Below are 14,157 nucleotides of genomic sequence, written 5' to 3' on the forward strand. Positions count from 1 at the left end.
CCAAATTGTAGCAGAGCTACCTTGCTCCTTAAGTTAGAGGGAGACATATAGACTCAAAGAGTCTCGTAGTTGTATTGAACTAATGGGTTTAACAACTTAGTGTGGTCGTACAAGCTCTTAAAGGTTAATGAACCCTAGTTCAAGGGATTCATGGGGTCGTAGAATTGAGTGGCAACTAGTGCCCGAGAGTATGTACCTTATAAAAGCTTCTATACTGCTAATGGGTACCATATTAGCTCCTTGAGCACATCGGATTCGTCTAACAGACCGAAACCCATAGATATCAGCCTCGCTGAGGAAGAAGAAGAGCTTTAAGCTGTAGAACAGCCTCGTAACATCCGTAGATTTAACACGTGCGGGAGCACTAAATATTTACGCCCGGATTGTTCTTTGTGTAATCCGCGCAAACCTCAAGAAGCAACCATCCCTATCTATAACAGGAAATTGGTACGGCCATTACGCACAGAGCTAATTGGGGCTAGGTCCTGTTTACTCTCACCTCCCAGAGGTTCAACAGAGCCGAGGTCTTCCCATCTAAGGCCATTCGCCCCTACTGGGTGTTGATGTTCTCTCGCAACGGGGCGTGCGTAAAACCGTGGCTTGTTAGTCGCCCAGGCGACTTAAAGGGCTTCGATAGGCCATGGTCAATTTTAGTTCATTCAGGGGCGTCTTGCAATTCTGCTCCGCTAAGGGAATCAGCATATTCTGAGGCGCTTGAAGCGCATGATGGTGATATAATGACTGTTCGCTTAACGACTGGGACTCGTGTCACTGCTTCTAAAGTTCCGTTGAAGTTGGGTATTAAGTTTCTGGACTTTGATAGTGTGAAACGCTGTCTCATCCTGTTTATTGGATTCGAAATATGATCTCATCCTTGGTATGGCCTGGTTTGAAGGCCATGAGCCATGGATCGATTGAGATCTAAGTCCTTAGGCACAACGCAAAATGTTCCTAGCAAAGCTTTGGAGAGTCATGGACCACCTTTGCTAGGCAACAAAAGCGCTATTGGCGCGAGTCACTGACCGAATCCTTCAGTGTGCTATACAGTGGAATATCTGAGTTAAATAACTCCAATGTTGAAAAAACTAATTTTGAGCCCGGCTCAGGAAGAAGGCATAGAACGGCACGTACTCCGTCGAGTGACAATCGTTGCGATAACGAATCACTGAATTATGAAAGCATTGTGCGCCTAGGGCCGAGTCATCAAGGATGTAATATCCCTGAGACACGTTGAGTGGCACGTCTAAGTTCACCGAGTGTGGTCAGCCGAGGTGGCACCATACTGAGTGTTAATCGTGACACTATTGGCAATTTGACAAGACATTCCGAGTCAGACCGTTCTAATGTACGTGAAGTGACACGTGGATTGGGCACCAGCTATAGTACAGAAAAAGTAAACGTTGGGAAACGTGGAAACGTAGATGTTCCTGCTCATAATAACTTAATGCTGCCACTACACCAGCACAAACCTGTAATGCTTGAAAGGATATTCTTCACAACAGTATGGTGGGATGTACAGTGTAGAGTGCACTTGACACACTCGATGGTTATTACAGATAGAGACAGTGCAAAAGTCCTAGATCTACTGGAGAGTCGATCATAGAGGTTTTCGCTGTGGTAGCGCAACCACAGCTAGAGACAGTTGGGAAGGATATCCCCCAGATAAATCTATGGGAATAAGTCCCCGGAAACCTGTGCTGAAAGATTCCCTGGTACCTTTGGAAAAAGGTTCTTAAGAGAAAACTGAGACAATAAATGGCTTAGCAAACAATGGATCAAGTGTAGGCGCTCATACACATCCTAATAGCGCCTCCGAAGTTAACTTCGGAGATAACTCAATTGCCAATGCTAAAACCGAAACGGTTCTTGCGTGATCTGCGTGGTGGCAAAGTCAAGCAGATCTGCGTACTTGTCACAGATGACAACTACGTGGCCGATATTCGGTCGGCAATAATATTTCCGGAGAACAAACGGATTATCAGCAGCTCATCGACGGACGAAAGTGCCTCGATGAGAAGACTCCAATTGAAAGTTTAACGTTCTAATCCTAGGAGTCTCTGAAGACAATTCCTTCCGATAAGGATTGAATAGAATCTAAGGATGTCTTTCCCGAATCAGTACCGTGCGAGTGGCCTAAGGATTAAGGCACTAGACACGAAATCGACCTAATTCCAGGTTCGAAATACTGTAATTAAAGCAACGGTCATTGCCCCGTGAACAGGTTTCAGCAATCGACAAATTCTTTGCCGATCGCTTAGTAGCGGGCCATGTGAAGGAGTCAACTTCCCCACATAGCTCTCCAACCTTCTGTGTGCGTAAAACAACAAGAGGGTTGCGGATTGTACATGCATTCAATAAATTGAGCGCTGCAACGGTACCGGCTCAAACGCCGATACCACAACAAGACGTAATCATTGACGGTATGTCAAAGAGTACTATCTTTTCGTTAATGGATCTGACGAATGGGTTCTATCAGTTCCTTATGCGTGAGCAAGATATCCCGTTCACAGCAGTAAACACCGCCAAGCGGTATGTGGCTAGTCATGCCGCAGGGACTTAGTAATGCCCCCTGCGACATTTAATAGACGTGTAAACAGTCTGTTAAGGTCAGTGCGGGATTTTGCACCGAGTTATTTTGATGATGTCGTCGCTCATAGCAGATCCATGAATGGAAAGTCGGACGTTGGAGTACATCGTACCCACGTTTGAAAGGATCTTACAGTTATGCGTAAGCACAAGTTGTCTGCAAATCTTAAGAATTGTATATTCGCTGCAAGCGAAATACCACTTGTTGGGTGCATCGTGGAAAAACACAATGTACGCCCAGATCCAGAAAAGATCAAGGCGATCACCGATTGGCCTGCGCCAGTCATGTAAAGGGACTTCAAAAGTTCCTCGACTATCGGCGTATACTCACGCAACTATACCGAAATGACAGTACATCTTTCTTGGTTGTTATAATAGAATGTAAAGTGGTCATGGGACGCTAATTGTCAGCATTCTTTTTAGGGTATCAAGCAAATTTTGATGCAATCGTCAATCCTGACGCCAGCGATTTTGCAATCGGCTGTGCGTTTATGCAATATGATACAGCCGGTGCGGAGCGCGTCGTCTGTTATCAATCGCGTTGGCTCAACCAGCTGAACGCAACTATCCAGTGTATGATAAAGAGCTCCTTGTCATGAAATACGCACTGGCTAAGTTTAGGGTCTATATTTTGGGAGATAGACCGTTCATTGTATATACGGACCATGCGTCTTTTCGCACGGCCGTAAGCAGTCCACACCTCTCGCAAAGAATGGCGAGATGATTGTCTTTCCTCGTGGGGTATAACTTTCCCGTGGATAATAAACAGGACGACTAAACGTCGTCGCTGGTGCCCTTTCGTGCCGGCCCAATTTTGAGCCAGCCGCGCAAATTAACAGGGAGCATAAGGCCATTGTTGCAGCAATAAGTTTTCCGTTGTGAACATTACTTGACGACATTAGAAGAGCTTATCAAGAAGATAAGGTTCTTAAAGAGTTGATGGATTACCTAAGAAATTCATCGCTACAATCCTAAAAAGGATTGTCAAAATTGTATAGATTCTCAACAGATTGATACACAACACGCAATGGGTTACTGTGTTACACAGCCATTGCTGGCGACACACCTCGTGGTGTCATCCCCACCCATAATGATTTGCGTTTACGCGTCATGTATGAGCGCTACGATGCACCTATAAGTGGTCATCATGGACGTGATAAGACCTATATCACGATAAGTCGCGACTTCTACTGGCCAGGCCAATACGAGTTCGTTCGCAAGTACATACGTGCTTGCAAAGTTTGTTAGCGGGTGAAGCCCAGTGCTTCATAACGTGCTCCGTTACAACCTCTGCCTGTTCCAGCAGAGTGTTCGCAGTCTATATCCACGGACTTCGTCTTCGGATTTCTGACGACGGTCACAAGAATCATGGTATTCTTGTTTTTGAAATTCGTTTCAGCAAAATGGTACATCTTGCTGCAGTACCGGAGTCGATCACAGCCCAAACGCTGTGCTCGTGTTTTGTTAACAGGATATTTCGACTCCATGGGTTACCCCCGTGAACTGGTCTCAGATCGAGACCCTAGATTCACGGCGGAATTTGTCAAACCGTGTTTAAATCACTTGGAACACAGTTGCAAATATCAACTTATGATCATCCTAAAACAGATGGTCAGACGAAGCGAGCAAACCATATCCTCGAAGAGATACTTCGCGGATACGTCTAATCTCTTGAGATTTGGAGCGAGTTCTTGCCGATGGTAGAATTTGCCATCATTAATTCAGTGCATGCTTCTACAAAGCGGACAATACACCGTTCTCCGTGAACGGCTTACGCCATCCACGTATACCCACCCACCTTGTTTGAGAGTGACTCTTGCTCAAGATATGGACAGACTCGCTCGAGCAACGAACTTTTTAGCTCGTGCTCATCACGCATAGACCCCACGGCCAATGCGAAGGATACCAATGTTGATTTAATCAACATTGAAGTGGACAAACTCAGTAATGACATAAGGCTATTACTGACTTTGATAACGATGCTGAAAGACTCAGCATCGATAACAATGATATTAGTGAGAACAATAAGGCTCTCACCGAAGAGGAGATTGATATCTTCGCAGTGCAAACCGGTCCACTAAAAACAAAAATAAAACCGAGTCAGGAGATGATTACCTGCTGGCTAGAGAAACAGTGGTCCGTTTGGCACAGAATTCCATCGCTGATGCAGTGGACCGACAGATACATAACTTACAAAAATGGGAGAGCAAACATTCTCTCATTTATTGTTAACGACTAGTCCTACTGTTTACGGTAAACCTACCAAGACATGAAGTAACGAATGTGGGCAGTAATAAATTACTGCCCAAGAATATTGGCCCGCTCCGTGTACTGCTCCGCCAAGGCAATGCATACACGATCGATCTGCTAAATGTTGGGCATCTCCGCCCTTACCATCAGTACAAGGCTTCTTCCGATTTCGGATTTCACCGGAACGGGCTAGGGCATCCGACAAAGCCTGATGGTTTCGAGCCAAAGCCTTATTGTCTCGGAACAGAGTCTAATTCTCGTGAACCAGACGATCCACTCTTTCCTCCAAGGAAGAAATCTTATGACGAGCTGTTACCATATCGTTTTAGAAGGACTGATGTGTGCGCACAATTTCTCAGCTGGTCACGTGAAACATCGCGACGACGGGATCGCTCGTGATCAATATCCTTCCTTAAATAATAAGGGTCTTGATCCAAATCACGATGTTGACTCAGGTTTGTCAAACGAGGCGAACTCAATTTATCCCCCCTCCACGTCCATTGACGAATTCGAGTGGTGAGAAGCGTTTTCTTGTTGAGCGCCTCTCTAGCCAACCGTGAGGTAAAGGGGGTTGGAACGAGCTTTCTCGATCGTTGGCGAGGGTTTCCACCCTCGCATGATAGTTGGGAACCTCGCTCCCAACTGATGATGGACGTTCCGGGTCTCGTACGACAGCACGACGAGACACCATCCTCCTTGACACAGAGAACGAGCGCTTCCCGCGCTCGAGTCCGTTAAACCTTTGGGTTCTAACGTGACAACCAAAGAGGTGATGACAAGGTTGCTCGACTCGTCGGACCTCAAATTGGGTAGTCATCTGATGCTGACTCCGTGGACGATGATCACTCTGGTGACGTGAGTATGTGTCAGCAGGAACTAAGTGGTCGCGAAGGGAAGAGTGCTGCTGATGGTGCTACTTTGCATCCCCAGGAGACCAGTTCACGAGGTAACCCATGGAGTCGAAATATCGTGTGAATTTAGCGTTAACGTTAACATGAGTCAACAGGAAAGGAATCGCAAAACGTTGCGTCTCGCTCCCGGAAAGAAGCCTTGGTTGCCCTCTAAGGGTAAACTAGCTCGTTTGTTTGGTATGACCAACGATCGATACCATACTCCGTTCTAAATAAGTCTGTGCATAACTTCGATGAGGACGGAACGCTTCCGTCACTCGACAATTTAATGTAGCCGGGGCAATGAAGAGCCCTTGTGGCATAATTAACAACTCCTAAATCGTTAGAGGTGCTAACCGCTATAAGCGGGATATCACTAGCTCGCATGCGCACTTGACGGGCATTTTAAACTTTCTTAGATGTTGCTATTCAAGCATGCGAATTTCGACGCTGCCTGTGCTTGTGTACAGCCACTTCAAGTTACAAACGATTGCAGAAAATTTATCACTTTCAAACGACAGGTCACTACGCCTATGTGTTTAGTGCCCCACGGCCAGTGCCTAGAAACACTGAGCGAAAAATCGACCTTTCGCTAGGAGCATCTGTAACAGTAAAGAAACGTTTAGCTTGTTACTAATACACGTTAAAGGGTAAACAGTACGATGGTCGCATCGTCCTACATTTAAATGACCATGGCTCAGAAAGTACGAGCCATGTATAAATTGTCAAGTCGCGACGATGCCTGTTTCTTGTTCATCAGATGGCCAACTGATGTTAATCTTGGAGCGTCCACAAGCGTGTGGATGTCCTACAACAGTGCCTAGAAACACTGAGCGAAAAATCGACCTTTCGCAAGGAACAGAGGAGGATGCGGATCTGAAGCTGTTGCGAAATTGCAAACGGCGAGGCGGATCGTAAGAAACGGTCGGGGTCAGTAGGTGCGGAGCGCCCTACTGATCTAGCAACTTCAGAAGAATTTGCAAGCCTTGTGATGAAAGTTGCTCCTCACACACAACATTGTGTAAAACTGCCCCAGGTGATGAGGTTAGCCTTATCACCTTGAAAGTAAAAGTGTCAAATAAATTGCCACTTAAGTCTCCAGCCGATTGTGGAGCGTCGAACAATTTTATTAGACGTTAATCGCTAGAAGATAGCAGACTCAAATATATTGAGCGCGATATCCCTACAACGAGGATGATAGTGCGTCTAGCAACAGGAGCACCTGTAACAGTAAAGAAACGTTTAGTTGGTTACTAATACAAGTTAAAAGGTAAACAGTACGATGGTGGTCGCATCGTACTAGGTTTAAATGACCATGCCTCAGAAAGTACGAGCCATGTATGAATTGATACTATCAAGTCTGACGATGCCTGTTTCTTGTTCATCAGATGGCCAACTGATGAACGTCTTGGAGCGTCCACAAGCGTGTGGATGTCCTACAAGTGAGTTCGATGGCCTCACTTGTGGGTTGGTCGTTTGCATGACTGCAGAAGACCTCAGTGTGGATACCCAACACATTGTGGAGTTAGATCCCGATGGCTGTACACAAGCACAGGCAGCGTCGAAGTTCAACCATTCGAATAATTTGAGTGGTACGAAACAAGGATGCTTGCTTTAATAGCGACATCCAAGAAAGTATAATGTCCGTCTATAGGGACAGAGCGAAGGTCCTCGATCGACTGGAGAGTCGATCATAGAGGATCTCGCTGTGGTAGCGTTGAAGAGGATATCCCCAGATAAATCTATGGGAATAAGTCCCCGGAAACCTGTGCTGAAAGATTCCCTGGTACGTTTGGAAACAGGTTCTTAAGAGAAAACTGAGACAATAAATGTCTTATTAAACAATGGATCAAGTGTAGGCGCTTATGCACTTTTTCCAATAGCGCCTCCGAAGTTAACTTCGGAGATAACTCAATTGCCAACGCTAAAACCGAAACGGTTCTTGCGTGATCTGCGTAGTGGCAAAGTCAAGCAAATCTGCGTACTTGTCACAGATGACAACTACGTGGCCGATATTCGGTCGGCAATAATATTTCCGGAGAACAAACGGATTATCAGCAGCTCATCGACGGACGAAAGTGCCTCGATGAGAAGACTCCAATTGAAAGTTTAACGTTCTAATCCTAGGAGTCTCTGAAGACAATTCCTTCCGATAAGGATTGAATAGAATCTAAGGATGTCTTTCCCGAATCAGTACCGTGCGAGTGGCCTAAGGATTAAGGCACTAGACACGAAATCGACCTAATTCCAGGTTCGAAATACTGTAATTAAAGCAACGGTCATTGCCCCGTGAACAAGTTTCAGCAATCGACAAATTCTTTGCCGATCGCTTAGTAGCGGGCCATGTGAAGGAGTCAACTTCCCCACATAGCTCTCCAACCTTCTGTGTGCGTAAAACAACAAGAGGGTTGCGGATTGTACATGCATTCAATAAATTGAGCGCTGCAACGGTACCGGCTCAAACGCCGATACCACAACAAGACGTAATCATTGACGGTATGTCAAAGAGTACTATCTTTTCGTTAATGGATCTGACGAATGGGTTCTATCAGTTCCTTATGCGTGAGCAAGATATCCCGTTCACAGCAGTAAACACCGCCAAGCGGTATGTGGCTAGTCATGCCGCAGGGACTTAGTAATGCCCCCTGCGACATTTAATAGACGTGTAAACAGTCTGTTAAGGTCAGTGCGGGATTTTGCACCGAGTTATTTTGATGATGTCGTCGCTCATAGCAGATCCATGAATGGAAAGTCGGACGTTGGAGTACATCGTACCCACGTTTGAAAGGATCTTACAGTTATGCGTAAGCACAAGTTGTCTGCAAATCTTAAGAATTGTATATTCGCTGCAAGCAAAATACCACTTGTTGGGTGCATCGTGGAAAAACACAATGTACGCCCAGATCCAGAAAAGATCAAGGCGATCACCGATTGGCCTGCGCCAGTCATGTAAAGGAACTTCAAAAGTTCCTCGACTATCGGCGTATACTCACGCAACTATACCGAAATGACAGTACATCTTTCTTGGTTGTTATAATAGAATGTAAAGTGGTCATGGGACGCTAATTGTCAGCGTTCTTTTTAGGGTTTCAAGCAAATTTTGATGCAATCGCCAATCCTGACGCCAGCGATTTTGCAATCGGCTGTGCGTTTATGCAATATGATACAGCCGGTGCGGAGCGCGTCGTTTGTTATCAATCGCGTTGGCTCAACCAGCTGAACGCAACTATCCAGTGTATGATAAAGAGCTCCTTGTCATGAAATACGCACTGGCTAAGTTTAGGGTCTATATTTTGGGAGATAGACCGTTCATTGTATATACGGACCATGCGTCTTTTCGCACGGCCGTAAGCAGTCCACACCTCTCGCAAAGAATGGCGAGATGATTGTCTTTCCTCGTGGGGTATAACTTTCCCGTGGATAATAAACAGGACGACTAAACGTCGTCGCTGATGCCCTTTCGTGCCGGCCCAATTTTGAGCCAGCCGCGCAAATTAACAGGGAGCATAAGGCCATTGTTGCAGCAATAAGTTTTCCGTTGTGAACATTACTTGACGACATTAGAAGAGCTTATCAAGAAGATAAGGTTCTTAAAGAGTTGATGGATTACCTAAGAAATTCATCGCTACAATCCTAAAAAGGATTGTCAAAATTGTATAGATTCTCAACAGATTGATACACAACACGCAATGGGTTACTGTGTTACACAGCCATTGCTGGCGACACACCTCGTGGTGTCATCCCCACCCATAATGATTTGCGTTTACGCGTCATGTATGAGCGCCACGATGCACCTATAAGTGGTCATCATGGACGTGATAAGACCTATATCACGATAAGTCGCGACTTCTACTGGCCAGGCCAATACGAGTTCGTTCGCAAGTACATACGTGCTTGCAAAGTTTGTTAGCGGGTGAAGCCCAGTGCTTCATAACGTGCTCCGTTACAACCTCTGCCTGTTCCAGCAGAGTGTTCGCAGTCTATATCCACGGACTTCGTCTTCGGATTTCTGACGACGGTCACAAGAATCATGGTATTCTTGTTTTTGAAATTCGTTTCAGCAAAATGGTACATCTTGCTGCAGTACCGGAGTCGATCACAGCCAAAGGCTGTGCTCGTGTTTTGTTAACAGGATATTTCGACTCCATGGGTTACCCCTGTGAACTGGTCTCAGATCGAGACCCTAGATTCACGGCGGAATTTGTCAAACTGTGTTTAAATCACTTGGAACACAGTTGCAAATATCAACTTATGATCATCCTAAAAACAGATGGTCAGACGAAGCGAGCAAACCATATCCTCGAAGAGATACTTCGCGGATACGTCTATTCTTTTAAGATTTGGAGCGAGTTCTTGCCGATGATAGAATTTGCCATCATTAATTCAGTGCAATCTCATTTAGTATGGGTGACATACGTGGTAGCCACCAGATATAAATTTGGTGGCTGAAATCTTTTTTAGTTTAGTTAGGGTAAGGTTTTAGACTTAATCAGTATATAAATTTCAGTTCCCTTTTGAACTTATAGTGCCTAGTGCATTCCTAAGGCTTGCGCATTGATCTACGAGAGAAAGAATCATTTCAAAGGTATATACTTCTCGGGCACTAGCTACCACTTCGTTCTACGAACCTCCGAATCCCTTGAACTGAGATTCATTTACCTCTACGAGCTTGTACAACTCACGGAGTTGTTGAACTTATAAGCTCTTTAGAATTAAGTGGCTCTTTACATCTATAAGTCTTCCTTTAACTTTTGGGGCGAGGTGCTAGAGAATCGTGACGACCAGCCGCAGTCTCGTAGGCACGATCAAGATGAGAAAAGAGCGCGCAGTTAAAATCTCCGCCGTCCAACAACGGAGTACTAGTTGACCTTACGCTGATTACAGTGCAGGTGGGGTGCCTCGAAACCTCATGTACACTAGAGTACAGAGGAAGGTTTCTACGTAGTTAAGAGCACTTAGCTTTAAAGGTCTAGACTAAGGCTTGAAATAGAGAAAAAAGTAAAACTGTATTAATGCATTTAGTTTCCGGATTAACGATCTTCTATCTACTACTGAACTTATTAAATTAATTACTGGCTTAGTATGGCGCCTCCTTACGCACCGCAAAATTGTGTCTTATAACCATTGGCGGGGGTGATTTAGACTTGAATCTACTAATCAATAGAGCTAATGTCTTATTACATCATTATAACCAAATTTGTAATATCGGAAGTATTTAAGTCAAAATTAATAAAGACAATACTTTCGAAGTTCTAATTTATTTCCTCTCATAGGAAATTTTATTTACTATTCCTCTTATATGAAATATTACCTTTGTAACAGGACGCCCCGTTTCATCAACCTATCCCTTAAGCAACCGTCACTATAGTGACAGATGTGGGGTGACAGGAGATACTAATATGTACTTCTTTGTAAATTTGCATTATTGGTCTAAATTAAAAGTGCAATTTTATCGCATTATTGATTTTTGAACAGAAATCAATTCGTTTTCGCATGGCTACCAACAAGTCTGTGCTTCTACTGTGGGGAATACGTCACTACCTACTCCCATTGGAGGTGACTGGAATATGTCGTCTACTGATGCCATTGAAAGTGACGGTGACAAGTCACTGGCTACACAAATTGTAGGCGACTGGTCCAAGTCACCGTCATCGCCCGACTCAGTGGCTACTGTGAAGGCCGCCGGATCAGTCGGGGCCGAGTCCATTAAACCTTTGGGTTCTAACGTGACAATTAAAGAGGTGATGACGAGGTTGTTCGACTCGTTGGACCTCTATGGTGGGGAGTCATCTGGTGAAAAGCTACATGGGTGACGATCACTCTAGTGACTTTAGTAGGCGTCACCAGAACAAAGTGATTGTGCAGGGAGGAATGATTTGGTGGTGCTAGTTTGCATCACCAGGAGAGGAGTGATTCTAAGGATCACTCCCATGGCCAAATTAGCGTTAACGTTAACATGATTCAACAGGATATCGCGAAACGTTGCGACTCGCTCCCAAAAAGAAGCCTTGGTTGCCCTCTAAGGGTAAACTAGCTCGTTTGTTTGGTATGACCAACGATCGATACCATACTCCGTTGTTCGACTCATCCAGGTTTCATAAGCCTGGTGAGGATGAATCGGAATTCTTCGTCGATGCCTTTTTCCGGCATCGGCGGTACACTTGAAAGCGGGCAAAGGATGTCAAACCTTTGTTCCAAGCTTGGACAGCCTTTGTACAGAATGTACCGTGAGGTCTGGCTTGACAAGCTAAATGCTTTCCGTGAACGGTTCGAGAAACAGACCATTGTCAGGGCACGCTATAAGTTGCACCGTTTGTCTAGAGAGGTAGGGATTCAGTGCTTCTCATGGGTGGACTCACGCCCATGCTGAATTAAGTGTGCAGGTCATGCCCCTTAGGAAGCATATTCCCTTAACGATTTACATTGGAGGACACTAATCTCTTTCGATATGCATCAAGGGATTGAGAACCTCTAGTTCTTTTACGAGCGCGGGAAGCGCTCGTTCTCTGTGTCAAGAAGGATGGTATCTCGTCATGCTGTCGTACGAGACCCGAAACGTCCATCATCAGATGGGATAACTGATGATGGACGTTCCGGGCCTCGTACGACAGCAATATCAGTTTTCATGCGAGGATGGATACCCTCGCCAACGATCGAGATAACTCGTTCGAACCCCCTTTACCTCACGGTGGTTCGAGAGGCGCTCAACAATAAAGCGCTTCTCACCACTCGAATTCGCCAATGGATGTGGAGGAGAGGAAAAATCGAGTTCGCCTCGTTTGATGAACATGAGTCAACATCGTGATTTGGATCACACCCTTATTATTTAAGGAAGGATATTGAGCATACGGTGGTTCGAGAGGCGCTCAACAATAAAGCGCTTCTCACCACTCGAATTCGTCAATGGATGTGGAGGGGAGGAAAAATCGAGTTCGCCTCGTTTGACGAACATGAGTCAACATCGTGATTTGGATCACACCCTTATTATTTAAGGAAGAATATTGATCATGAGCGATCCCGTCGTCGCGATGTTTCACGTGACCAGCTGAGAAATTGTGCGCAGGTTGCGACTGATCAGCTGGCGAACGAAAGGACACATCAGTCCCTCCAAAACGAGATGGTAACAGCTCGTCATAAGATTTCTTCCTGGGAGAAAATAGTGGATCGTCTGGTTCACGAGAATCAGACTCTTCCGAGACAATAAGACTTTGGCTCGGAACCATCAGGCTTTGTCGGATGCTCTAGCCCGTTCCGGTGTAACCCGGAATTGGAAGAAGCCTCGTACCCATAGATACCCAACATAAAACGTAGGATGCGCGCACGCATACCACGAGGCAGCGATGTAGAACACAAAACGGCCCAATATACCTGGGCAGTAATTTATCACTGCCTTCATCACGACATGTTTCAGAAGGTCAACCGTAGACAGTACGACTGGGTTATTAGAATTAATTGATGGTATGTTGTCTTCCGTTTCTGTTGGTCCACCGCATCAGCGATGGACTCCTGTACAAGACGGACCCATGCTTCTCAAGCCAAAAAAAATTACCTGCTATCTCTTTTTTTGTTTTCAGTGCGACCGGCTCGCACTGCGGTATTTAAATCTATTCGTTATTAAGAGTATTATCGTTCTCATTAATAATTTTCTTTTTGATGTTAAGTCTTTCAGCATCGTTATTAAAGTCAGTAATAACATTATTGTTATTACTGAGTTTGTCCACCTCAATGTAAATTAAATCAACATTAGTATCTTTCGCATTGACCTTAGTGCTAATGCGTGATGAGCAAGAGCTAAACTTTTTTTTTGCTCGAGCGAGTCCTTGTATTCCCTAGATAGTTCCATGCGAGTTGCCTATGGATTAAGGCACTCGACATTAGATCGAGCTCAAACCGGGCTCGAAGTACTGTGTCAGTGAAGCAGTGGCCACTGCCACGTGAAGAAGTACTTGCGATCGATAAATTCTTTACCGGTCGCGTAAAAGCGGGCCATGAAAGGAGGTCAACCTCCCCACATAGCTCTCCAACCTTCTGTGTGCCGAAGGCGACAGGAGGGTGGCGGATAGTGCACGCATTTAATAAACTGAATGCTGCAACGGTACCGGCTCAAACGCCGATACCTAGAAAAGACGTAATCATAGATGGTATGTCTAAGAGTACCATCTTTCCGTCTATGGATCTGATGGATGAATTTTATCAGATCCTTATGCGTGAACAAGACATCCCGTACACAGCAGTGAGCACTCCCAGTGGGATGCTTTGGAAAAAGCTATTAATGCCACAGGAGCTTAGTAACGCTCCTGCAACTTTCAACAGATGCGTAACGAATCCGTTGAGTCCGGTGCAAAAATTCGCACCGAGTTATTTTGACGATTTTTTCGTCCATAGTCAGACAATTGACAGAAAGGCGGACGTGGAAGTTCATAAAAATCAC

Source organism: Bremia lactucae, linkage group LG10 (genome assembly GCF_004359215.1).
Source record: "Bremia lactucae strain SF5 linkage group LG10, whole genome shotgun sequence".
NCBI lineage: Eukaryota > Oomycota > Peronosporomycetes > Peronosporales > Peronosporaceae > Bremia > Bremia lactucae.